This window comes from Trachemys scripta, chromosome 4 (assembly GCF_013100865.1).
Source record: "Trachemys scripta elegans isolate TJP31775 chromosome 4, CAS_Tse_1.0, whole genome shotgun sequence".
Classification (NCBI taxonomy): Eukaryota; Metazoa; Chordata; order Testudines; family Emydidae; genus Trachemys; species Trachemys scripta.
This window is the reverse complement of record NC_048301.1, coordinates 41,249,302-41,274,531: the sequence shown is the minus strand read 5'-3', so window position 1 is coordinate 41,274,531 and position 25,230 is coordinate 41,249,302. Positions and strand designations below refer to the sequence as shown.

Below are 25,230 nucleotides of genomic sequence, written 5' to 3'. Positions count from 1 at the left end.
TCATCTTACCAACTTTTCTCCATATAGGAAACTGACTCACAAGGCCCCAAATTCTGCTAGCTCTTAGCAAAGAGGTACCTGTATAATGACAAATAATATTACCCAAGGTCTCTGAATCTATATGAGATCATTAAATTCACCTACTGGTGCCATCTAACCAAAGCTCTGCTCAGATGGATACCTGGAGAAACAGAAGCAATGAGCTATGTCTGCCACTGAACTGAGGGATGAACGAATTGATAGAGGGGTTCATCACTTACACAAAATGCAACTGACCTTGTCAGTAGTTTTGCGCATTCCCAGCTATTCAGTCCAATATCTATGTTGGAATAAAAGCATCCCTGCTTCATTAATTTGAAAAAACACAGTGAATTTGGTGCTGATGAAAGTGAAGTGCTGATAGTGTTTGGTTAATGCCAGGCATAGCATGGATGTGCGTTATGCAAGATTCCCACATGTGACTTTGCCACTGTACCTGGTGTACAGCACCTGCTACTGTTCCAGTCCTGATCCTCTTCTGATCACAGATGCAGTCACGTCAAGTTATGCAATGCTTGTGTGGTGTAAAAACATCCCCAAGGGACTAGTGTAAGACAACCCAACTCATTTCAGTTGTGACCACGTAGTAGTAGTTGTCAGGTGCCCCGAGATAAAAGGAATTAACACACTGTTAAAACTGCATGTGCCACCTGTTTCCCAGACTGTCTCTCTTCCTCCCTGATCTGCCACTGAGACCGTCCTCAGATTCCACAGTGATGGGCACAGTATAACAAACATGAATAGAATTCTCCCAAGTTTATTATGTGCACAGACTGTTGCCAAGTTTATCACTACTGTGGGATCAAGGAGGATGAGGAAGAGAGGCTAAAACAGACTGAAAATGAGGCTGAAAATGCAAGTATCTTGAAAATTACAGTAATTAGATTTGCAAAGACATTTTGAAGGACTCTATCGAATTCTAAGCACATTCTAGAAAGAGGAAGACTACAAGGGAAATGTGGATGGTCTCGAAGAGAGCAACTTGGCAGATATAAAGAAACAGATGCAATAGGATGCAGATCCCTAACTACATGCCAATAAGCAAAGGGTTAACTCTTTGTGCAGATCTCCCACAAGTGTACCATAATGAAGCCAGGCTGGGGACTGAAGGGCCAATCAGGCACTCAAAGACATTCTAGAGCAACTACTGGAATCTAGGGGTCCCTCAAGAGGCAGAGGCCCACGCCCAGTCTTGTAGCTACTGGATCATAGCCCAGACTTGGCTTTTTCTGTTTGACCCTATGTTTATGCAATACCCTGTGGTTTCTTTCCTTGTAACTTGGCTCAGGAATAAAAAACAGAAAAAAAAACCTCACTTGTTTAAGACCATTGGGCAACATTGAATTGTAACTAAACACCATGGAATTTCTTTAAAAAAACAACAACACTAAAAGAGCATTAAAATTGCAAACTCATAAGAGTTAGGAAATGCCAGAATTAAGGTTGCCCATGCAACCAGTCTTTAAATTGCATAATCACAAACTATTTCTCCTTGGGACCCCTGTTTCACTCAGTGAATGGGTAGTGATTCAACATTTCTTTTTACCCTCCTCATTCAATGTGCAGCCCAGGCCTCATTTAAAATGCACACAATCCAAAGCCTGCACTGAATATAAAAAGTATTCATTTCCTCCTGGGTGTTTCTACCATAATGTCTGAACACTTCACAAACATTAATGGATTTATCTTCACAATATCCCTGTGAGATTAAGTGGTAGAAAGTCCTACTTAGCGCCTGCAGGCCTATGGTGGAGCATACTCAGTCACTGTGAGGAAGACCTGTGCAGTGCAGTCAGCAGGCAGGTACTGTAGGAGGCTGAAGCATTCTCAATGCACACAGGCTCTTCAGAGAACTTAGCTATCCAAACTCTAACCAGCTGCTATTGGGCACACGCAAATAGTTTTTTTCAGAGGCTTAAAACTTGGCCAAATTTGGGTGAATTTTCAAAGGGATGTCCTGGACTGCCAATTTCAAATCCCTGCTGGAATGCATGGAGGTACTAGAGCTTCTCAACAAAAACATTGTAAGAATTTTTTTTAACACCGGCAAATAAATGTGTTTTTCGGTGATCTCATTCTCAGAAACAGCTTAACTATTTTAGCTGAAACTTTATAGAAAATTTCAGCCAAAGGCAGACACCTGACATGGAAAATTTCAACCTGAACAGTTTAAGTTTAGCAAAGTTATAAGCAACTGAAAACAAGGTCTTAAACTGGAAGTGTCTGGTAATCTTAAACAGAGCTGGCTCTACCAGCTCTGCCTATAATTATTTTTTGAGCATCTAAAAGCATGCTAGATGTCTCACAAACAAGTAAAGAAACAACCATTTTTAAAAAGTGCACAAGGAACACACTTACTTACAGTACTGCAGGTGGGGAACAGGCTGCTCTATTCAGCTACCTAACAGAGTGGGGGAACACACACCAGTTATCAGAAGTAAGAGAGGGGTGGAGCATAGCTCCAACCCATAATAATCTAAGTAACCCAGTTAACCCCTTGATGACCATTTTACTAGATTCCTCTCCTCTTAATTTACATCCTGGATGTAAATCTTTTAAATAGCCAGGGGCTCTTCTCTCTCTCTCTCTCAGAAGGTAGCACCAGCATGCAGCAGCCTGAGTCTCCCCCAGGAGCAGAGACCCCCTTTCCTCAGTCCCCTGGTCCAGCAATTCTGTCAATACCCCGTCTCAGGCATTCCTGATAAAACTGCATCCTTTCCTGGCCTCAGTCCCTCCAGATGGTCATCACCCAAGGGCAAAGGCTCTGGTGCTTACACATCACTCTGCAAGCAGACATAATCCTGATGTCATTTTATGACTTGCCCATCATTTAAACTGATTTTAAACAACCAGGGTTCAACTTGCCCTGGGATAGTATCCAGAATCCATGTTGGCTGGCGAGCATTGAAACTTTTGGTATAGAGCAGGTTCTTTGTGCCTAGCTCTCTGTCTTTAGCATGACAGTCATGGGTTTTTTAAACATTTGCTTCATCAACACTCCCCCTTCCATAGTAAGATGGATGAAGTCCCAATTATCTTCCATTCCATCAACAGCTGGGCCAGGTTCACGCTCCCTGTAGTTGGAGGAATGGTTCTGTATTTCAGAGGAAATAGAGCCAGCTTTGTCCCCAAGCTCCCATTAATCTTCTTCTCCAACCCCACTTTAAAAGTCCTTACAGCTGTCTCTGCAAGGCCACTGGATGATATGGGGATGTTTTAATATGTTAAATCCCATTCTTGATCAGAAAGTCTTTAAATCTCATGCTTGTAAAATGTGGTCCATTGTCTGTGACAAGTACTCCTGGTATGACATCGGAGCTTTTCACAAGTAGCAGTGGAGGTCACCAAGGTCATCACATGGATTTCTAACCATTTCAAATGTGCATCCACTATGATTAGAACCATTTTCCCCATGTTAGGGCCTGCAAAGTCTATACATGGGCAGAACCATGAGTGGCCTGGCCATTTCCAGAGATGAAGGCATGCCAGCACGGAGGTCTGCTGGTGTATTTAACATTGATGACATCCCTTTACTACTTCTTTCCGGTCATCATCCATGTTTGGCCACTATAAACAGCTCCGAGCCAAATATTTTATGTGTGAAATGCCAGGTTGTGCTTCAGATAACTGTCAGGACTTTATCCCATCCTTGTGGGGGGAAATAATGACTCTCGTGCCCCACAACATACATCCATTCTCTATTACTCAAGTCAGTACTCCTAGTCATAAACGGACAGAACTCTTCCCCTAACTGCAGGGCTGGCCACATCAGAGAAAGTGCCGATGCACTTAGGACAAGATAGGAACCCTGTCTAGTCCATTTCCTTAACAGGGAAGCCTTTGCTCCAGGCTTTCCACAATCTCTCCTGGAAGCTCCATGGAACCTGATAATGGCAATTGACTGTGCGCATCTTTTTTGGCATGCTTGTGCCCTGCCTTTTAGACTATCCTATAGCCATAAGTGACTACGATCAAAGCCCAATGCTGGAGCCAGGCAGCTGCAATGGCCGGCAAACCCTTGTTTTCACTGAAGAGGCCACAGAGCCACAGCACAATCACAGTACTGAATCTGGACACAGCTTTCCCTCTGCTGTACCCAGAGCACAGATTCCGTGACCTGACCAAGTTGTTCCAGCTGGAAGACCCCAGATCGAGATCATCAGCGTAATTCTCATAGGCCATCAAACAGCAATCTGATTGTGGCAATTGTGAGTCAGTATCAAGTCTGTACCTGTAACACTGAGTGCCATTCCAAGCCCCTGGAGTTACCTAATTCTGTTGCTCAAAGCAGCACACTAAGAAGAAAGCAAAGTGACAGTGTCCCATCTCACACAAGAGCCATCACAGACTTGAGGTGAAACACACTCCCTATGTTCAGAAACCCTGGAAGTTACCAAGCAATGCTAAAGGCGTATCACACAAAGACAATGACAGATTTGGTTTTTCAGCATTTGGCTGGCAAGATTTTGCACCTGCAAAAAATGGGAAAGTGTCTTCAAGATTGCAGAGCCGGTGATAGGGAAACGTCATCAAAATAATTAAAGATGTGGGGTCTGAGTCTAGTTCCCAGCAGGACAGCTGTCTACTTCACATAAACCACCAGGGGAAGTGCCAATAATTGCCCCCCATACTGGCACTCAGCAGAAAAGCCAAAGACAATGGATTCCAGAAACTGAACTCCTTACACCCCTAGGAGGATCCATTTCATTCCAAGCTTGGAGTGAGTCACATTAGCAGGGGGTGGTGTGTATGGGAAGCTGTATTCACCCTAGGAATAAACAGAGGATTCTGACAGCCTTCAGAGCTGTCAATACAGCTTCTTTCACCAGTACTGAATTCACATAAAACTAATAGCGTAAAAAAGAGGAAGAAAACACAAACACGCTTTCACAAACTCTGTGAAAAGAAAAAAAAATTACTAAGCAAAACACCAGAAACTGAGTTGCTGCATATGTAGGGGAGAGAGAGAGAGTGTGTGGGCTTGTCAATTTTTTTAACCCTTTGCGGATCACCTTGCTGCTAATCCCCAACCTCCACCCTTCATGTCCTTCTCAGTCTCCCCACCCCCAGTTCTCAGTTGCCTATTGCTTCTGGTCACTTTATCAAGCGGGCAGAGCGGCATGCATGTAAATTACTCCACCATTAAATTAGAGTTCCATGTATAAAGGTGCTTTAAGCCAGTGATTCCCAAACTTTTCAGGTGTTTAGCTTAATCAGCCTAACACCTTGCCTGGTCGAGCCAGTGTGCACTGCCTCCCATTCAGCTACATGTGTTCCATCCCCCAGTGCTGCCTGGGAGCTGCTCATGATTGTGTGACAGGAGTCTAGAGTACCCCATGCTTCATGGGAGTTAGAGCCTTCCCAGCTGAGTGGGAGGCGGGCAGTAGCATAGCACAAAATCCAGGGGCTGCAGAGTGTCATTTAATGAGGGGGCATGTGAGGGGTGAGGGCCCAGTTCTGCCCCCAAGGGTGGGAGGTTCTGGAGGGGGAAATGGTGCAGAAGAAGCCTGACCGACATTCACCCCACGCTATCCTATGGGTCTGGTCTGGTTCCCCACTCTGGCCTATTGTCTCTTGCCACAGTGTGCACAGGGCACACCCTGCCCTGCCCTATCCTCTTCCTGGCACCCTGGTGTGCTAGATTGCCTGCCCCAAACTGGGCACGACTGAGTCCCAGTGTAACCCATGTGCCTAATAGGGAGATATCTCTTTAAGAGACCCATGGGGGGAGATAGGAGTGAGTTGCATCTGGGTCATTGTTGCTAGGCAGATTAAGCACTCCACAGCCAGAAGCTTCTGGAATTGGGTGTGGTAGTTGTGGGTATGCTCCAATAGGTTCTCTGTTGCTGGAGTCAGACCCCATGAGGGCAAGCAGGCAGGACGGCTGCTTTGCAGAAGGCCATGTGCCCTGTGCGAGTTGAGAGAAGCTGAGCCCAGGAACAGAAACCAGGCTGTTATCCCTAACTCTGAAGCATTTTGCAGCAGGTTAGTTATATTGTTAACCCTCTAACAGGGAAGCATGGGCAATGCTAATTATAGCAAGGGGAAATTGGGAGAGGAAAATAACAACTTCTATTTTAATTGTATGATTTGAGTGTTTTGATTTTAGCCAAACTGTTCTAGTTAAATTGTCTCAACTAGTCTGATTCACCAACTTTTCTTTAAATGCAGTAATGGGGAAAGAGTCATTTATATTTTGCTATTCTCAGTTTTGTATTTTCTTGTAACAGAGTTTTCTTTAAATCTATACACTTAACTGCGTGGTTTGTTGATCAGTTAGCTGACTGGCTAGCAGTGATTTCAGCAGACGAAGAGTCTGCATGGATTCCAACTGAAGATTCCTACAAGCAGGTGGAGGGAAGATGTTGTTTTAGACCAGGTTGTTTTAGACCCGAAGGCGGCACGCAAGCTGATTTTCAGTGGCATTCATGCTTCCCGGGTCCTGGCCACCGGTCCAGGGGGCTCCGCGTTTTAATTTAATTTTAAATGAAGCTTCTTAAACCTTTTATAAACCTTATTTACTTTACATACAACAATAGTTTAGTTATATATTGTAGACTTATAGAAAGAGACCTTCTAAAAACGTTAAAATGTATTACTGGCACGCGAAACTTTATATTAGAGTGAATAAATGAAGACTCAGCACACCACTTCTGAAAGGTTGCCAACCCCTGTTTTAGACTCAGCAGGCTGTATAGATTTGGTGATCAAAGACTCTAACTGAGACTTAGGTGAACAAAATCTAAGCTTTTGGAAACTTTCTGTTTCTTCTCACTGTATTTCTGTGGGGACTGAACTGTTCACTTTTTTATTTTAATGTTTTTTCTTTATGTTTATATATAACTGTGAAGGTAATGTCTGGATTATAAAATAGCCATGTTGTGCTTAAAAATTAGATTATAAAATCTTATGATAAAGAAACAAAGTTATTTAATTACATTAATTTCTTTAGTTCCTTTTGGGACTTGAATGTGGGGAGGTTGACCCTGTGCAATCCTTGCTGAAAATCCTTAGAGACTGAACTCTGGATCTCCAGCTGCTCTGGGAGTTGAGGGTGTTTTTTAAGGCACTAGAGACAGGAAATGAAGTGAACTCTAGCCCACTCAAAAGTTACACCAGCACAGAGGATAATCTCTAAAGCAGGGAGGGGAAGCCTAGAGTACAAACGTGAATACACAGATCAGGGCCTGCAAACAAACTGCTTGACAGGACCTTATTACACAAAAAGGAAGACACTGCTCTGGGGTTTCTTCCTCCCCAAGCAAAACAAATGTCCGAAAGTGGGAGCCCTGCGTACATAGGAAACCACAATCCCCTCCAGCTTTCCAGCGTGGAGGAGCATGCTGAACTTCCCCATCCCCCTGCAGCCTTTCCTCCCTCGCTCCCTCCCACCGTAGATATATAAGGCTAAGTTGATGAGCTGTTCAGCTTAGTGTGAAATGTGTTACATTTTCCCCCCAGCTGCTTCCTGATTGCAGTATTTACTTTTAATCTCCTCTGCCTCGATGCCCGATAAAAACTTTGTCACATTAGATGGTGACAGATGGGAAAGAGAAGGGGGGGGATCACTGCAAGGGAACGTCCTGGCTTCCCAATAATTTTTCACAACGCCAATTATGTCCTTCAGTGCTTCCCGGCATGTGCACCCATGTCAGCAGAGAAGGAAATAGAAGGGCATAAATAAAGACAAAACCAGGCGCTGCGTGGCTTTAAACTGCACAATAACATTTCTCATTTGGGTGAAATATTGTTGGATTCTCTCCCTGTGCTGGGGAGAGATGCACACACAAAGTTCAGGACTGCTTGCCCTGTGCTTGGAAAGCATCTACCCCTGCAAGTGGCTCCCCAGCATCATGAGCAGCAGAGTAGGCATGTGCCTTGCCTTCTGTAGTGGTTCCTATTTCCAGTGAGCCAAACTCTGAGATACTTAGGCAAACTCCCATGGATTAAAGGAGGCCTCAAGATTAGCTGCATCTAGACTAGCACAAGAATTTTTACAACCTTTAAAATCAACTCCTCAAGAATATACCGTGTTGTTGTGCTAGAGGATGTTGGTAGCTGCTATCAAGCAGGTCTTTGATCTGTGGGCAATCATAGATGTCACTGATGCTGATGGGCATGCTAGGCCCTTTCATTCAGGCTAAATGTAAGAACAATTAAGCTTCTTTATGGATTAAGACAGAGGAAACAACTGAAACCACTATCCAAGGTGCAGGCCACATGAGAAGGCCTGAGCAAATACCACCTGAAGAAGAATAAAAGGGATTTCCCTGGGACTGATTGAAAATGCAACAGGTGGGGCATTGATTGATGAGACTGAGTCGGTCTACAGGTCAGAAGCAGAAAGGAACCAGAAAGCCAGAGAAACATGGGTAGCATGACCCTCAGAGGAAGCAAAGACAGATATCCTTGGGGCACAGAACTGGCTGGAAAACAGGCTTAGATTTTTGAATAGGGAAACTGCCTCCTGTTTGTTCCTGTTGTGTTCAGGGAAACAGGACGCTATTTTTACAAAGCATGCACACAAACAGGATTTAATCAAAGAACTAACTGACCATCAATATCTCCTCCAGATGGAAACAACCCAGCCAGGCCCTGGGCCACGGGAGTTTTGGTATCATCATAAGCCCTGGTTTATGACATTAGCATAGTGCAACAGAATAAGACACATCAAGTATATGTAAGAGCAAATGCTACACGGTGTGGATGGCACAGTGGGTTAGTATAGTGACTGCTCACTTCTTCACATCAGTGTTCAAATCCTGGCCCCATCGCACAAGAGATGAGAGCTTGGTGGTTTTCGTTCTAGACACAAAACCTCACAACAGTCTGACAGGATGGCACCCAACGAAGGTGCAGTAGTGAAATAGCAGGGATTTCTGTAGGTCAGGATTGAGGTGTATCAACTGAGCTTCTGGTGGGGAGGGGGTGTCAAGGTCTAAAATAGCAAGGGATGGATCACATCAAAGAATAACGCATAGTCTCCTGACACTAACCAAAGTATTAGCAGGTAGAAGATACCAGCATGCATTGTACCAGTGAAAAACTGGGCATCAGCCAAGAAGCAGAATTACTGATTCAGCCAGGCAATGTGTGAGAGCAAGGGGTCTGTGTGCACAGACAGGGCTAGAAGTACTGATGGAGGGCAGGGAAGGCAAGGGTTTGTAAGCCACATGAGTGAAGAGCAGTATTCTGGGAAGAAGTCAAGAGAGCTGTGTGTACAAGCAGGCAGGCACACAGCTACTGGCAGAGGGAAAATAGGTAGGGCAAAAGTATGTGGGGCCATTTAGTTAAAACCCTTTTGCTGTAGGGTCGATCTGTAAGAAACACCCTGACACTGAAGTCAGGATTCACTTCACGTATAGCTTGAGATGTAGCCTCCTTGTGATTATATAAGGCCAGATTTCAGCAGAAGTATTTATATTTATGTGCCTGTCAGTATGGACATGAGTGTGTGTACGTGCAAGTGTATGTATGGGCAGGTTTACAGACCAAATTATGTCAGTGAACCTCCACCTGGCTGCGCACAGCTAACATGGGCATGGATGGATGTTGCCACAGCAGTAAAAATATCTCCTCCCCTGTGGGCAGAGCCACCAGCCAGGGAGGAAAGATGTATCTCTTAGGAGCACTCACACTGCAAAAGAAATAAAATACATTAGAACCTCAGTGCTACAAACACTGGAGTTACGAACTGACCGGTCAACCACACACCTCATTTGGAACCGGAAGAATATAATCAGGCAGCAGAGACAAAGGACCCCTCCTCTCCCCCCCAAAAAAACAAAAAAGTGAATACAGTAAACAACTAAAAGAATAAATGGAAAGCAGCATTTTTCTTCTGCACAGTAAAGTTTCAAAGCTGTATTAAGACAACGTTCAGTTATAAACTTTGAAAGAACAACCATTATGTTTTGTTCACAGTTATGAACAACCTCCATTCCTGAGATGTTTGTAACTCTGAAATTCTAGTGTACACCCAGGCCAGTTAAGAGTCAATAAATGCAGATACAAAAACAGCCTAAAGCCATAAAAGACAATGACTACAAAGCAAAAAGATGACAAGGCAATGGGACTTAACAATTAGGAGGCTAGGAGAGAAGAACATAGGTCTATCCAAGACATTTTTAAGCGCCTACCGCCTTTTAAAGTGTACACTCTGTGGGAAAGGACTATATTTTTGCACAGCCCTAAGCCTGATTGAAGCCCCTAGTATAATGGTTATACAACTACTAAGCAACAGTACCATCTCTGCAAGGAGAGCAATAGTCAGGCCACGGGGAGGGCTGTTATAGAGATTTTATCCTAAAATCAAAGTTGGCAGTGCCCAAATGACAATCGAGGTTCTAGATGCAGAGTGCGATAACTTGCTTATGCAGATGAGAACTGCCATTTCGATCAAGCTTAGGGCTAGGTAGCCAGGACAGAAATGCTGCCATACCTCATAAGAAATAACTGCTTCAGAGGGGGAAATCAAATCTGGGTCTCCCACTTCCCAGGTGAGTGTACTAATCACTGGGCTGAAAGTTATAGGAGAGGGACGGGGAGTGGGTGGCACCACCACAAGTTTTGTGAATCTAGCCTTTCATTTTCTTTGCTTTTATTTTTGAAATGCTTAGCAAGGAAACAACACATTTTGTTCAATCTGAAAAGACATTTTTCCAACTTTTTTCAGTTTACCAAAAATTCTGAAAAAAATGTTGCTTTCAGTTGGGGTTGAACTGAATTTTTTTTCCTGATTTTTTTGGAACGGCCAGATAGTCACACAGCCCTACTGGTAATGTCTTAGCACCCTCATTAGGCAGATGTAAATGAAGACTCAAGGTGCAAGGCAGGGGAGAATCAGGTCCAGCATGTTTTAACAGCTACTTGTGTGCTCAGCTCAGTCTGATGGAAACATTAGACTGGGACTTTCAAAGGGGCTTGAGATAGTTAAGCACACAAGTCCCATTGACTTCCCTTAGGTCTCTTTCAAAATTCCAGCCTTAGTTCACACTGGGTGTGCCCAGTGTCCTTACCTTAATTTATTTGTATAGTCACCCTCATTCTACCAACTTGATGCCTTCATTACTCCCCTGGCATAAGCAGTTTGAAGGGGCTGGTAACATTTTACTCAGCTGGTAACTTCCAGCTATTTAATGATATTGAACACACTAATCAGTGGCCAGATACATTTTCTATGTTGACGACATATTATGATTATTTGTTAACTTTGTGCTCTGTAAAAGAAACAAGAGAGGCTACTGTCCCTGCCTTGAAGAGCTAATTTACAGTCTAATAATACCATGTAATCATACCATCTAGATATGACAAGCACCACACAAATAGAGTGTAAATGCATGATCATTTCTTCTGAACCAGAGGGCAGGCCAGTGTATTGCACATGGAAATTACTGGACCTACTACTCAGTAACCTGCAGGCACCTAATGGTTGTAGATACAGAGTCCTCATCAGTAAGTCCTATTAAATTACAAAGTTTACTAAAGGGTAATTACAAGGTATTTGTGCTGCTGTCATTGAAAATATTACACGTTTCCCTAAAGGCCAGCCAACCCCTCCTGGAAAACTTAGAAAATATTATATTTAGAAACAATTACATCAACATTTTTTGTATTTTCCATTCCTGGTTCTTTGTTATATTAGGATATATACATGACAACAGGATCTTTGTTCTGTTCCAAAGAGACTTAATATGGATAAATGGTGGCAATACACTTGGGGGGAATAATACCACACAGAGAGAGAAGCCAAGAGGGAGCTGGTTAGAGAGCAGTGATCCAGAGAAGGACTTATGGGTCAGAGCAGATACCAAATTAAACAGGCATGAGTAGCGTGATGCTATTACCAGTGCTATTTTTGGGATGTTATCTATAGGGCTATCCTTTGTGAGACAGAGGAAGTGATCATTTCTCTTTGTTCAGCCTTAGGGAGAGTGCATAGGAGTCTTGTGCTCAGTTCTGGCCCCTGCCTACAGCAGGCACATAGGAATACTGGAGAGAGTCCAAAGAAAGGTGCCAAAAATGCTCAAGAAATTAGACAGCATATCCCAAAACTGTTCAGCATGGGAGAGAGGAAGAAAAGACTCTAAAAACCTGAGGCCAGGATAGTTCTGAAAGGATCGAGAGGAGAAGTTATTCGGGAGTAATGGCCTGAACCGAAACAAAGGGATTTCAAGCAGAGAACTACTGACCGTGAGGTCACTGTAACCAGCAGCTCCCAAACCACCTACCAACTGGATCAGTTCAATAAACAAAGATCACAGGAATAGCAGCTAGGGCCTACTGCAGGGGTAGGCAAACTACGGGCTGGATCCGGCCCCTCAGGGCTATGGATTCGGCCCGCAGGATTGCCCCCTATGGTGCCGTGGGCCCCACGCCGCTCTCAGAAGCAGCCGGCCCAACGTCCCTGCGGCCCCCGGGCGGGGGGGCAGAGGGCTCTATGCGTTGCCCTTGCCTCCAGGCACCACCCCCCAGCAGCTCCCATTGGCCAGGAACGGGGAACTGCAGAGAATGGGAGCTTCGGGGGAGGTACCTGGAGGCGCGGCAAGGGCAGCGCACACAGAGCCCTCCGCCCCCCGCCCTCCCCAGGGGCCGCAGTGCTTCCTGGAGCGGCGTGGGTCCGGGGACAGGGCAGGCATGCAGGGAGCCTGCCCTGGTCCCGGTACACACCGCTGCCACCCCAGAGCCGCTTTAGGTAAGCGGCACTGGGCTGGAGTGCGAACCCCTCCTGCACCCCGCCCCCCAACTCCCTGCCCTGAGTTCCCTGCTGCACCCTGCACCCCTGTGCACCCCAACCCCCTGCCCTGAGCCCCCTCCCGCAATCCACACCCCTCCTGCACCCCCTCCCTGAGCCCCCTCCTGCACTCTGCACCCCAACCCCCTTCCCTGAGCCCCCTCATACACCCTGCACCCCTCCTCTGCCCCAATCCCTTGCCCTGAGCCCCTTCCTGCACACCGCACTCCCTCCCGCACCCCAACACCGGCCCTGCATACAATTTCCCCACCCAGATGTGGCTCTCGGCCCAAAAAGTTTGCCCATCCCTGACCTACTGTCTCCTGTTGACCTGTATGACCCTAACCCACCAGACAGCTTTTCAGAGACTGGGGTACAGAGCAGCCATTGAATACACACAGCTGAATGGGAAGTGGGCAGCTGTGACACAGAGGCCCAGCACAAAGGTCTAACTCTGTTATTCTTGAAGTCAAAGGCCACAGTCTCAGTGTCTTCAATGGGAGCAGGATCTGTTAGAGAGGGAACCTAGACTACCAGCCCTGAAATACCAGCCCTGGGATGTGAGCCTGTGGCCAGGAACCACTCTCACAAGCAATGAGAATATCACCCTTTGCAGAAGTTTTGAAAGTGAGTTTCATCCGCGTGGCTTTGTTTGCAGCTAGTTGAGGAGTCAATCTGAGTATCTGCTAGGAGTCGGGTAGGGGGGCCTTGAGCTTGTCAGGGTTCATGTAGGGGAGGGGGCAGGTTTCAGAAAGATTATCTCACAGTTCGAACTCGTTAATGAAAGAAATAAATTAACCAAGCTCATTTTTCAGGGAATTCTTGTGTAAACTGGAAATTTTCCAGTCTGTGAGCCCCGCGCTGGGCTAACCCATAAATCACAGAAAGCAGGTTGTCTGTATAGCGAGAACCGCCACGTTCAGAGACGGGGGGAAAGAACCCAGCATATGTTCGTGGAGAAAAAACTACAGAAGCAAGACGGAAAAGACGAATACCTCCCTCACCCACTGCTGGAAAAAAAATAAAAGGCTTGGCCTCAGGCACTGTAACATACGCCGTCTCCAAAGAGCCCCCCAAACCAGGGGAAGGCACCTGAAACGGGTCAGCTTTTAATTGAATACGATATTAATTACCGTGTGCACCATTAACGGTTTGTGGGATTTGACTAATTAATGTAATAGTTTCTGAGTCACGCTCATTAAATATGAAAATTACGCCGGTGAAAGGTATCGGTTTCATTATCAATCTTGTATGGACAGGAGGGGGGAGGAGAAGGAATGGTTGAGGGGAGTTTCCCACCCTGACTTACTGCATTATCATCTCCTTCCTTCTAGAGCTCATTGGTAGGGGGAGGAGGAAGAGCAAGAGTGGAAAGGAAAGTAATGAAGAAGAAAGGAAGGTGGGAGGATCATTAGTGAAGGAAAAGAGAAAGAGAGGGAATGTAGTCTAGTAGTTGCAGTCAGAGACAGTCCGGACACAGGGGTTACATTCCACCCCTGTGATGGATAAGGTTTATTGGTAAGAGCTAGGACTGCCAAGTTCTAACCCTGACTCTGCCACTGATTCATTATGTGACCCTGGTCACTTCATGTCTATGCCTCAGTTTCCCCATCCCCTAAAGTATGGGTAAAGATACCAACCCACTTCACACAGGGTGTAGGCAGGCTTAATTCACCAGTTTTTGTAAAGTGCTCTGGGATCCTTGAATGAAAGATATTGGGTAGGGACAAAGTGTTAACTTGCCATTAAAAACCATTCCTGGGTGGCAATACATTGGGCTGTAATCCCCCCACCCCCCATGGGAACCTGGGAGCATGTGCCCTTCCCATATGGGGCTGGCTGTGCTGCAGAAACAATACGTTCAGCCTTGCAAGCAGAGCTGAGGTGGGTGGTCTGTCTCCCACCACTCTGCAGCAGCCCCCTTCAGCTAGACTAGCAGCCGCTTTGATGAGCTCCAAAGGGAGTTGTGGCCAGTTCTTCCTGGCCAGAATTGGTCACCCACATGTGGAACCTTGCTGGAGGGAGGAAATGGTGACATTCCAGACTTCCACAATAACAAAGAGTCAGCCTTCTAGGCTAGAGAATACAAAACTGAGAATACAAGCTGTCAAGGCTGCTTCCCCACTCTGAACTTTAGAGTACAAATGTGGGGGCCTGCATGAAAACTTCTAAACTTAACTACCAGCTTAGATCTGGTCTGCTGCCACCACTCCCAAAGCTAATTCCCTTCCCTGGGTAGCCTTGAGAGACTCTTTCCCAATTCCCTGGTGAATACAGATCCAAACCCCTTGGATCTTAAAACAAGGAGAAATTAACCATCCCCCTTCCTTCCTCCCACCAACTCCTGGTGGATCAAGATCCAAACCCCTTGGATCTAAACACAAGGAAAATCAATCAGGTTCTTAAAAAGAAGGCTTTTAATTAAAGAAAAATGTAAAAATCATCTCTGTAAAATCAGGATGGAAAAATAACTTTAGAGGGTAATCAAACTTAAAGAGCTCAGAGGACCCCCCTCTAGCCTTAGGTTCCAAGTACAGCAAACAGAGATAAACGCTCTAGCAAAAGGTAAATTTACAAGTTGAGAAAACAAAGATAAACTAACACGCCTTGCCTGGCTGTTTACTTACAAGTTTGAAATATGAGAGACTTGTTCAGAAAGATTTGGAGAACCTGGATTGATGTCTGGTCCCTCTCAGTCCCAAGAGCGAACAGCTTCCCAAACAAAGAGCACAAACAAAAGCCTTCCCCCCACCAAGATTTGAAAGTATCTTGTCCCCTTATTGATCCTTTGGGTCAGATGTCAGCCAGGTTACCCGAGCTTCTTAACCCTTTACAGGTAAAAGGATTTTGGAGTCTCTGGCCAGGAAGGATTTTATAGTACTGTACACAGGAGAGCTGTTACCCTTCCCTTTATAGTTATGACACAAGCATGATGGTCGGAGACAGCCAGAGGGAAGAACTCTGGAGTGAGATAAAATCCTAACATCACAGGGGGACATTTTCCAAGCACCATGGCGTGAGTTCGGGGCACCATCCTTGTTAACAACAGTGAATAAATGCATCACAGAGAGCCCTGGGGGAGTGAAGAGTGGAGATGATGCCAGCTCTATTGTTTTTGTTGCAGTCCTTTTGGCTGATTCCAGAAGTGTTTGGCATGTGCTTCTGGAGGTGACTTCATGCCAAAGCTGCAGGCCCAGGTATCCACCCCTTTTTCCTGGCTACTAGGTACCTACAAAGGGGAGAAACGAGAGACAGTGGGAAGGGGGGAAGAAGACGAAGGAAGCCAACGAAGAAGAGGAAGAACAAAAGACAGGGTTTTCCTTTAAAAGAAAAAAAGGAGAGAGAGAAAAGATACATAGTAAATGGAAGACCTGGAAAGAAAGATTCCTAAGAAGTTAAAATAAGGAAACCTCAAAAGGGAGTGGATAGGAAATGTAGAAAGTGGGAGAATCAAGAGAGACCCGAGATCATTTTTTTAATAGCTGTCAGCTGCTTCATACAGCTGGGGCCAATTTAAGTAGCTACCTGTCTAGGCAGCAGCAACTGATCAGAAAACTGAGGCTGGATCCAATGAGAGTTGGTGGAGGACCCACAATTAGTTAGAGGTGGCTACAACCTGTTGCATTTTATGAAGCTTCCATGGCTATTAGGCTCTTAGCAAGATGCCAGGGATCTGCCTTTGGGTGGCCAAAGTTTGGGCTCCCCTGGTATAACGTATAGCAAAGTCTTGGTTAAAGGACAAGTCAGTTCCCCTTGTCAACATCTGGAGCAAAAGCAGGGTAAACTCATTCACATTTTCATGGCCACATTTGTCAAAAGGACAATTAACGGTTCTTTATTTATAGATTTAGGACAACTTCCCTCTATGAATTTCCACCCTGAACCAGAGATCTCCTGTTCTGAACTAACTCACTACACAGAGGGATCTTTTGGAACAAACAGGCTTCAGACCAGACCGGTAATTCACTACGCTCCCTCCTGATCCTGTTTGAAAGATGGCTTTTGAATTTACTAGCCAAGTTCACCAAAACATCACCAGACTTTAGTTTTGGATGTTAAACATTCAGGTGCCCATCAGAGCTACAGCCTTGAATCCTAATCAGCTCATACTTTGGGGATTGCCATGTAAACACACACACACACACACACACACACACACACACAAAAAAACAAAATTTGAACTTTGACCTTTATGGCACTAAAAGGCATCTAGGTCATCAGTTAAGTGTATTTTAACCAGGAAAACGGTGAGCAAGTATGCTACAGGCACCAACATTGTTAGCGGCAGCCTTTTAAAGGGTGCACTGCCAATCGCTAGTATTAAATAGTACCCGAATCAGAAGTTAGGAGGTATATGGAAGGAAGACAAGTGTCTTTTCAGTTAAGACTGGAAATGAGATGGAGGATTCACCAGGGATAGCATAGAAAATGGCAATTCATGGTTTCCCGCCACTGCTTTGCCGGAGTAATAGGGCAGGGCTGAAGAAGGACCCCCTCCACAGGTAAGAGAGAGTTTGATTTTTATGGCTCATTCAAACTCTTGTGACTGGCCTCCTTAACAGTTTCACTGGGGAAGCCAAGGATTGAATTTAGATATTGACCCACTAGGAACTGGATCAAGATTTCCTCAACCTGTTATCAGACGGTAACAACTTTTGATCATAATCAAACTGGAGCCGGATTCAGAATGATGCCCTAGAGACAAGTGGGAGCCTGTCTTCCTCCCCTTACATGTAAGAGCGCAAACTGGGATGTTGACTGTGGGCCCAGAGAACAAAGAGTTAAGCTGCTGAGGCACAAGATATCAGAGCACTGAGCCACAATACCAGCTCATACTTACGCTCAGAGTTTTCTCTGCTTGCATCCTCTGTACACTGCACTAGTTTGGTCTTTTTCAACCCCTCCTTGTGGTGGTCACAGAATTCCTCCCCAATCATCCTCACATCCAAGCAGATCAGTGGAGGGATAGTGGAACAGGCTGTTCCCCCCTGAGTCCTGACCCAATCCCTGAACATCCAAAATAGAGAATTCTGCCCCCAGACATCCCACACCAGGTTTTTACACTAAGGCCAAGCACATGGTAGGGACAGAACTTTGGGAGTTCACTTGTCGCTGTGTGAATAGCCAAGTAGTAGAGATCGGATCAACAAAGCTCATAGTTATACATCTCTCTACAGTTCTCAACGCTATGCCAGTAACAATACAGGATGCTGAAGGGATTGAGTGCTGCAGCCCAATGTAACATGCTGTCACCAGCTTTATAACTAAGTTCTCTTCAGTTTAGAAATTTCTTATAGCACAGATGTATCCTGTGAATAAAAGCATAATATTCCCAATAAACACAGCAACTTAAACTTTCAACTTCAATGACTGGAAAGGGGTTAAAAGTAAAAACAAACCATCAGCTTCATACTCAGCGGGTACAGTGAAGCTGTAGAGAGTAACAGAGGGTCCTGTGGCACCTTTAAGACTAACAGAAGTATTGGGAGCATAAGCTTTCGTGGGTAAGAACCTCACTTCTTCAGATGCAAGTAATGGAAATCTCCAGAGGCAGGTATAAATCAGTATGGAGATAACGAGGTGAGTGTAGCACAACAATTAAAGCTACTTAATAGTTAGCGAGAAAGAGCTGCCGAAAGCTGTAGAAAACAAAGTACGTTAATACTTAATGCTAGAAGCTGTGGTCATATACCAGTGCTCTAGGGCAGAACTAGAGAGCAAGACTAGGTCAGTGTAGCATAGGTAAGAAAAATATAAAAATAAAAACATTTACTAGATAAGTTCATGAGAACTGATAGGGGTTTGTAAGACTCAACACTGGGTGGAGTTTTGCTTCTGAACACTTCAATGAGGATGGTTTGAAAAACTGAACAATAAGAAATGACAAAAACATAGAAGTCAGTGAGTAGGTGTTCTGTGTTTCTCTCTGTGATCAAGACTACTCATATTTATTAATAACAACTCAGCGCTTATAATGCATCTCATAAAAAAAATCTTAAAGTGCTTTAGTAAGGACAGTAAGTAACAGTATCTTCATTTTACAGGTGGGGAAACTGAGGCACAAATACATTAAATTATTTGCCAAAGTCACACAAAAGTCAGTGGCAGCACCAGGAATACAACCCCTATCTCGTGACACCCACTCCATTGCTTTTACTACTTCGGTATTTGTTTTCTGTCACATTTTCCCCACAGACACTGCACTTGTTTAACAACCACAGCACACGTTCTATTAGGAACATTAGGTACAGCTCCCGACTGCTTAAGAAAAATCAGTCCTTACCAAAGCCCATTGTTAGCATGTCTTGTGTCCAGGCCAAAGGAAGTACAGCAGCCGATATTATTTGTTATTTCCATAATGCCACACATGTGGATGGTGCCTTGCAAATAGATACAAGACAAAGACAATCTCACACAGAGCTTCCATTTAAGTCAGCTCCGCACGTCAAGGGTTTAAGGCAGTGTTTCACAAACTTGGGACACCGCTTGTGTAGGGAAAGCCCCTGGCGGGCTGGGCTGGTTTGTTTACCAGCAGGCTGAGGGACGTACTGGCCGCCGCTTCCAGCAGCTCCCATTGGCCTGGAGCAGCAAACCGCAGCCAGTGGGAGCTGCGATCGGCCGAACCTGCGGACGGGGCAGGTAAGCAAACCGTCCCGTCCCGTCAGGGGCTTTCCCTACACAAGCGGCGTCCCAAGTTTGGGAAACACTGGTTTAAGGGATCAGCCTTTCAGAGCATGTTCCTCTCCCCTTGTGGTCTATCATGGCTCTGCAGGCATATTGCACTCAGTGTCCCTTGGGTCTTTTCAGAAAATTACCCAAACCAGATTAGCTTAAGCCCTCTTTGCAGGGACTGGTTTATTCACTCATTCTACAGACTGGTTTATTCTACTCATTCACTTATTTAGCTGCTCCAGTTTATGACCACTCTAGGTCCATGCAAGAATCATGATCAGTTTCCTCCCCTGTTCAGGAGGTTGCAGCCCTCCTCCTGGAGCTGGGCTGTATCTCATACAATCCCACTGTCCCTCTCCTTAAGACAGGAGCCGCTTTGCTCTCTTCCTTGGAGTTGGATATGTACATTAGGAAAGCTGTAGAGCCTCAGTCAGCTCCTCCAGCTGGCCCTTTTCCCAGTCAGTCCCTCCAGCCTCAGGCTGGGAGGGTTCAGCAGACAAACCCCGCTGCAGTCTTTTCCCACTAACTCAGGGCCCTGCAGGAGCCTTCTTGCTCCCTGCAGTGCCTACAGGCATCTGCCCTGGTGTGAGATGATGGAGGCCAACTCTTCCAGCGTATCCCGTATTGGCTGGGTGAGAGGGGAGCCCTGCCCCACGTGCTGCAAGGCTCCTGGACCCAGCCCCTTACAGATTCAGTAACAGGATGCCTTCTAAATGCTACTTCTTGCCAGGACCCCTTCCCTATTTCCTCAGACCGTGGGTATCAGACCACTCCCAATCTCTTAAAGGGCCATGCCATGTGGCAGGTAGTTCTGACCAGCAGGCAGTACCCTGTCACACAGGCATCCATAGCTAACAAAAGCAGTGGGTGTGGGGGAAAATGGCCAGGACAAAGGCATTCAATTCTAGGATACTGAGGTTTGGTGCTCATCCTGTTTGTTTTTTAAATAGTATGCTATAAAATTATATAGTGCTTCCTCACCACACATATGGGCTGCTTCTTCTTTCGTATGGCTGGTGTAGAGCACAGCTACAATTTCACCTGAAGTTGATCCAGCCAAGTGGCTACATCAGGAGTAGCAGAATTTACTATAGTGATGCCTCCTTCATATTTATAGATTGGGTAGTAGGTGGTAATATGTTTGATAGTTTATTGTGGGGAGCCACACTTGTACGCTGGGGAGTCCTTGATTTTCCATTTGTGCATTAGATGTCTGTATCTACCATAGTTCGGATTTGCTTCAGAGTTGACCAAGATGACCAAGGAAGGGTGAACTCAGGAACCTTCTGCATGGGCTCCAGAACAAGGTGCCTATTTTTTAGCCCAATCTGCTTTCCAAACCTCCTTCTGATCATAGCCCGATTGCATGAGGCTAAGCAAATGTTCCCAGAAAGGCTTGCAGGACTTAAGGCAGTGGGTCTCAAACTTTTTTACTGGTGACCCCTTTCACATCACAAGCCTCTGAATGTGACCCCCCCCCCATAAATTAAACACACTGTTTAATATATTTAACACCATAATAAATGCTGGAGGCAAGCAGGGTTTGGGGTGGAGGTTGACAGCTCACGACCCCCCAAGTAATGACCTCGCGACCCCGAGAAACCCAGTTTGAGAAACCTTAACTTAAGGTGTTGAGGGGGCCATTGTTGAGGTCTTGGTGGATAGGAAGACATCTGTTTTCCTGGATTCGCTGAGCGTCGCAGAGTGTCGCAGCAGTTCAGTATATCAGTCGGGGAGCGATGTTAGACAGAACAGATAGCCATGGTGTTGGAGTCGACTGAAGGGTTCTGGTGATACACCACATCTCTGTATTCAGTTGGTTGTCAACAAGTCGCGTGTGGCAGCATCTGCTTCATACCAGAGCACAATATTCAGCCACCAAATATACAAGTGCCATTGCAGATGTTCGCAACACTGAAGCCAATGCACTCCAGGTTGTACCTGCTAGTTTCTGAATTATGTTGACTCTCGTTTTTATCTTTGCAGCTACCTTCTCAAGGTGATTATGGAAGGTGAGGGTCCAGTCAAGTTTCACACCGAGGTATGTAGGGCTGTAATCATGTTGCATATTTTTATCATAGAAAGCTACTTTCAGTGTGTTTTTGGCACTCCTATTATCAAGATGAAATCTGCTTAATATTGTTTTTCCAGGCTTTGGTTTGAGTCTCCATTTCTGGAAGTATTGGCGATATGGGCGATAACCACATAATAAACTGCAGGGCCATTGTAAGCTCCTTGGGGCATGCATTATGTCTTCCAGTGTGTTTGTACAACACAATGGTGCCCTCAATGATCCTGCCCAAGTACTACCACATTAACTATAAAAATAATGTGATGAATGGCATTGTCATGCACCTTTGGAGGCACTCTGCGCACTAATCCATTGCTACCGGGACTACGTTCAACATTCCAAGCCTCTGCACAGCATCAAAAAATTGCCATGTCCTTTCTTGAATATTATGGACATGTACAGGTAGAACAGGTTTTCATATCTGCACATGAAAAAGATCAATTGGAAGAGAGGTCATTCCAGCCCACCCCTTGTCCAATGCTGGATTGTTCCCTACCGTACATTTTCTAGTGCTTTTCCAGATGAGTTTTAAAATGTCCCAAGCAATGCGGCTCACACTATTACCCTTGGGAGACTATTCCCCAGCTAATAGTGAGACCTATTACTAAGGCTCTTCTGATTTTCAACATAAAATTTTTCCATTACTCTTAATTATAACTCCAGGGACCACCCAAAATAGTTTCCTTTGTTCCTTCATCTTTACACTTGCAGACCTTTATGCCATCTCCTAAACATATTTAGCTCTTTAAATCTCTCCTCATAAGTCCATGTCTCCACCTCCCTAATCAGTTCAGTTGACTCTCTTCATTTTGACATATGCACCTTTCCGATCTGCAAGAGGACATCCTGCTATTGCCAACCAAAGACAGAGACTGATGCTACATGGGGTCCAGCTGCAGAGCGAGAGGAATTTCTAAACATCTCGCTAAACTTACCATGGATGGTACCAGACAAGAAAATAGTCACAGATGTCCCTATTTTCCTGTTTATCTCAAAAAGACCCTGAGATTTCCCCCACTGCCCACAACGTGCAGATGACACTGATCCCAGAATAAAAGTGTTGCTGCTTTTCCAGTGCTGTGCAGCAGTTTTAGACTCTTGTGCTCTCACAGGCATCAGGGAGCTGTAAACCAGTAATTTTATAGTCAAGGCAAAGTTTTGTAGATGAAGGTTGGCACAAACTGACACAGCCTTTTCAGAAAGAGGCCCGGGGGTATTAACATCTCTGCATTAAGACAGAAATGTGCTCTGTGTGCGTTTGGGGGCACAGAATTGTGTCCTGTTCCTTTATTCTTTATTAACAAACTCTTTGGGGATTCATTCCACAAATGGATCTCACAGAGCTATGTAGACTAGGGATCTTTTTCTTAAAATGAACAGACCAGCCACACCCAACTGTATAATACAGTTTGCAAATTCTGAAGGACGCAGCGTCTGACAGAAAAACCCTTCCTGCCTTATTTATCAATGATCTCTATTTAATAGAGTCTGAACGGTTTATACTATACATCTCTGTGGTATCTGAACACCTACCTTTATCTCTGCTCTTCATACTTACCCTTACCTGAACTGTTGTGCTGTGCTTTGTCTTGTCTATATTAGATTGTAGACAACACAGGGCAGGGATTATGTAGTTTCTGTGTTTTGCAGAGCACTGTGTACTTTGTGTGATGCTTATTAAATAGTTAACTAATGCTTATTAAATAATTATTCTCTGTAATACAGCTGCTGCTATAACTGCTGAAGCTCAACAGGCTGGTGGAGCCAGTGCCACAACACAGAAGTATTCTCAAGTGAGGGATGTAATACATACCTTCAAGGATACAATGAATCATATACCAACAGGGTGGGGTGATTTGCTGTGAACAGAAGAGTATTGCACCCCAGTCACCACACCTCAGAGCTGAGGAAATAGCTAGTAGCTTATGGCTTTGAAGTTCTACTCCACTTTTTCAGTTTATGGGGCAAGAGTTTTTCCACTAACAGCTTAAAAAATGCACTGTCTATATTATTAGTTTTACGTAATTCAGGGTAGGGAGACTAGATGGCACAAGAGGGAAGGATTATTTCAAGCAACATAAAAATGTAACAATCCTCCGGTCAAGCAGGGATTGGAGCGTTTAATCACTATGGAACTGGATTTTCCACCTTCTACAAAAAGGATTGGTGGATTTATAGGGTACTAATGACATAGTCACTGACAGCCAATAGAAAAGTTTTGTCCATGTCCCCTATTCCAGATCTACTTGATCATATCAGCTGAAAAGAGTACTGTCTGATTTCTGTCACACAAAGCTCCAGTCCTCTCTCATTACAGTCCCAGCCTGTTGGCTGCAGCATAGAAATGCATGGAAGTATCCTCCTGGGTTGCCATTACTGCAGAACCCAAGCATGGTAGGAAAACACTGCAGAGAACAATTCCCTGTACAGGGTGACCAGACTTTCATGGTAAAAGACAGGACTCCTGCTCCTCAAAAAAGGGCATGGAAGTGTTCAGGGAGCTGGAAAGGAGAGAGAAAATGGAGTCCACAATTCAGCCAAATAGCCACCACCTTTTACTCCCCAGGCCTCCTTTCAATATAAAACCTGAGCCACATGATTGCGAGAGGCCAGGTGGGAATAGACAGTACTCACCCATGCTGTGTTCCTTTTGCTGTATTTCCTACTTGCATCTGCTTGCTCAGGGTTTTTGGAATATCCTTCTTGTCTAAGCTCTGGCTTATTTCCTGCCTTTAGCCTCGTCCTTCCAGGCTTTCTAATATTCTGCAAGTCTGTCGCATCTTAGGCGCATTTAACATGTGCGATTTCAGCTTTACGCGGTCGGCAAAAACAAAGAGAAAAATAACAATTTAAATACTGTTTCTGTAGTGCGGGTGATTCCGCCCGCCATTATAATCAATGTAATTTTGACTATACGCGATCTTTGCTTTAGGCGCTGACTGCGGAACGTAACCCCAGCGTAAGATGAGACAGACCTGTACTCTCTTCTTCCCTTTTCCCCTCTTTGTTCTTTTGTTCTGTTGCTGTTTACTGAGCACCCCCCCATGGCCAGAAGTGCCTCTGCAGCACCCTCTGTTCACCCTCTTTGGGGACCCTTAGAAGCTTCCCACAGACTCTCCGAGACTACCACCACCAACAGCCTGGGGCTGGGTTAACCATCAAAATCAGTTCAAAATAGTCCTCAGTGTCCCAAATGTAAAGTCCATTTCAGCAACACAGAACTTCATACTCATCTCTGGCTCTTCTGCTGCACACGGAGCTCTTATTCTGCCTCAGACGGTTCTTCGTGGAGCTGCCAGTCCTGTTGTTCCTAGCTGGGGCACTGGCTGCATTCTCCCTGTCAGTGCGGTCCCTGTTCTGAGGGAGAAGACAACATATATACTGTAGTGCCCTCCGTCAGAGCTTCCCCCCATTGGTTGGGAGAGAGAGGAGCCCTGCCCTAACCAACAGGGCTCCTGGTCCAAGGCCCTTAAAGGGACAGTGTCTTGGTTTTCCCCATCCAACTACTAATCCCCCAAGGCCACTTCTTCTCTTCCTGCTACCAGGCCATTTCCAGGGCCTCTATTTATTCCAACGTTCCTGCAAGGGAGTCTCTGGCCCCCTCTAGTGTTAAAGGGCCAGTATACCCCATTACATGATTACTTTTCTGCTCATTCTTTCTCTCTTTTCTTCTTTAGTTGGCTCCCTCTTTCCTCTTCCGTACCTAGCTCTCATG

The 25,230-nt window shown here is 45.2% G+C and overlaps 3 long non-coding RNA genes across 4 annotated transcripts in view; 1 reads left to right on the top strand and 2 right to left on the bottom strand.

The window, feature by feature from the left end:
• LOC117876368 overlaps positions 1 to 2,465 on the bottom strand; it is a 96,636-nt gene extending 94,171 nt beyond the window's left edge. The window contains exon 1 of one of the 2 annotated variants that reach the window (XR_004645478.1): positions 2,402 to 2,465. This is a non-coding gene — a long non-coding RNA (uncharacterized LOC117876368). Of the gene's footprint in view, positions 1 to 2,397 lie in introns of both variants that reach the window. The other variant, XR_004645479.1, reaches the window with a different exon arrangement.
• Positions 2,466 to 5,855: 3,390 nt separating this feature from the next.
• The window catches only part of LOC117877437, a 43,838-nt gene continuing 24,463 nt past the window's right edge, over positions 5,856 to 25,230 (top strand). The window contains exons 1-2 of the long non-coding RNA XR_004645713.1: positions 5,856 to 6,024; positions 21,431 to 21,485. This is a non-coding gene — a long non-coding RNA (uncharacterized LOC117877437). The remainder of the gene's footprint in view (positions 6,025 to 21,430; positions 21,486 to 25,230) is intronic.
• Positions 24,454 to 25,230, bottom strand: part of LOC117877438 — a 76,813-nt gene continuing 76,036 nt past the window's right edge. Inside the window, exon 3 of the long non-coding RNA XR_004645714.1 lies at positions 24,454 to 24,872. This is a non-coding gene — a long non-coding RNA (uncharacterized LOC117877438). The remainder of the gene's footprint in view (positions 24,873 to 25,230) is intronic.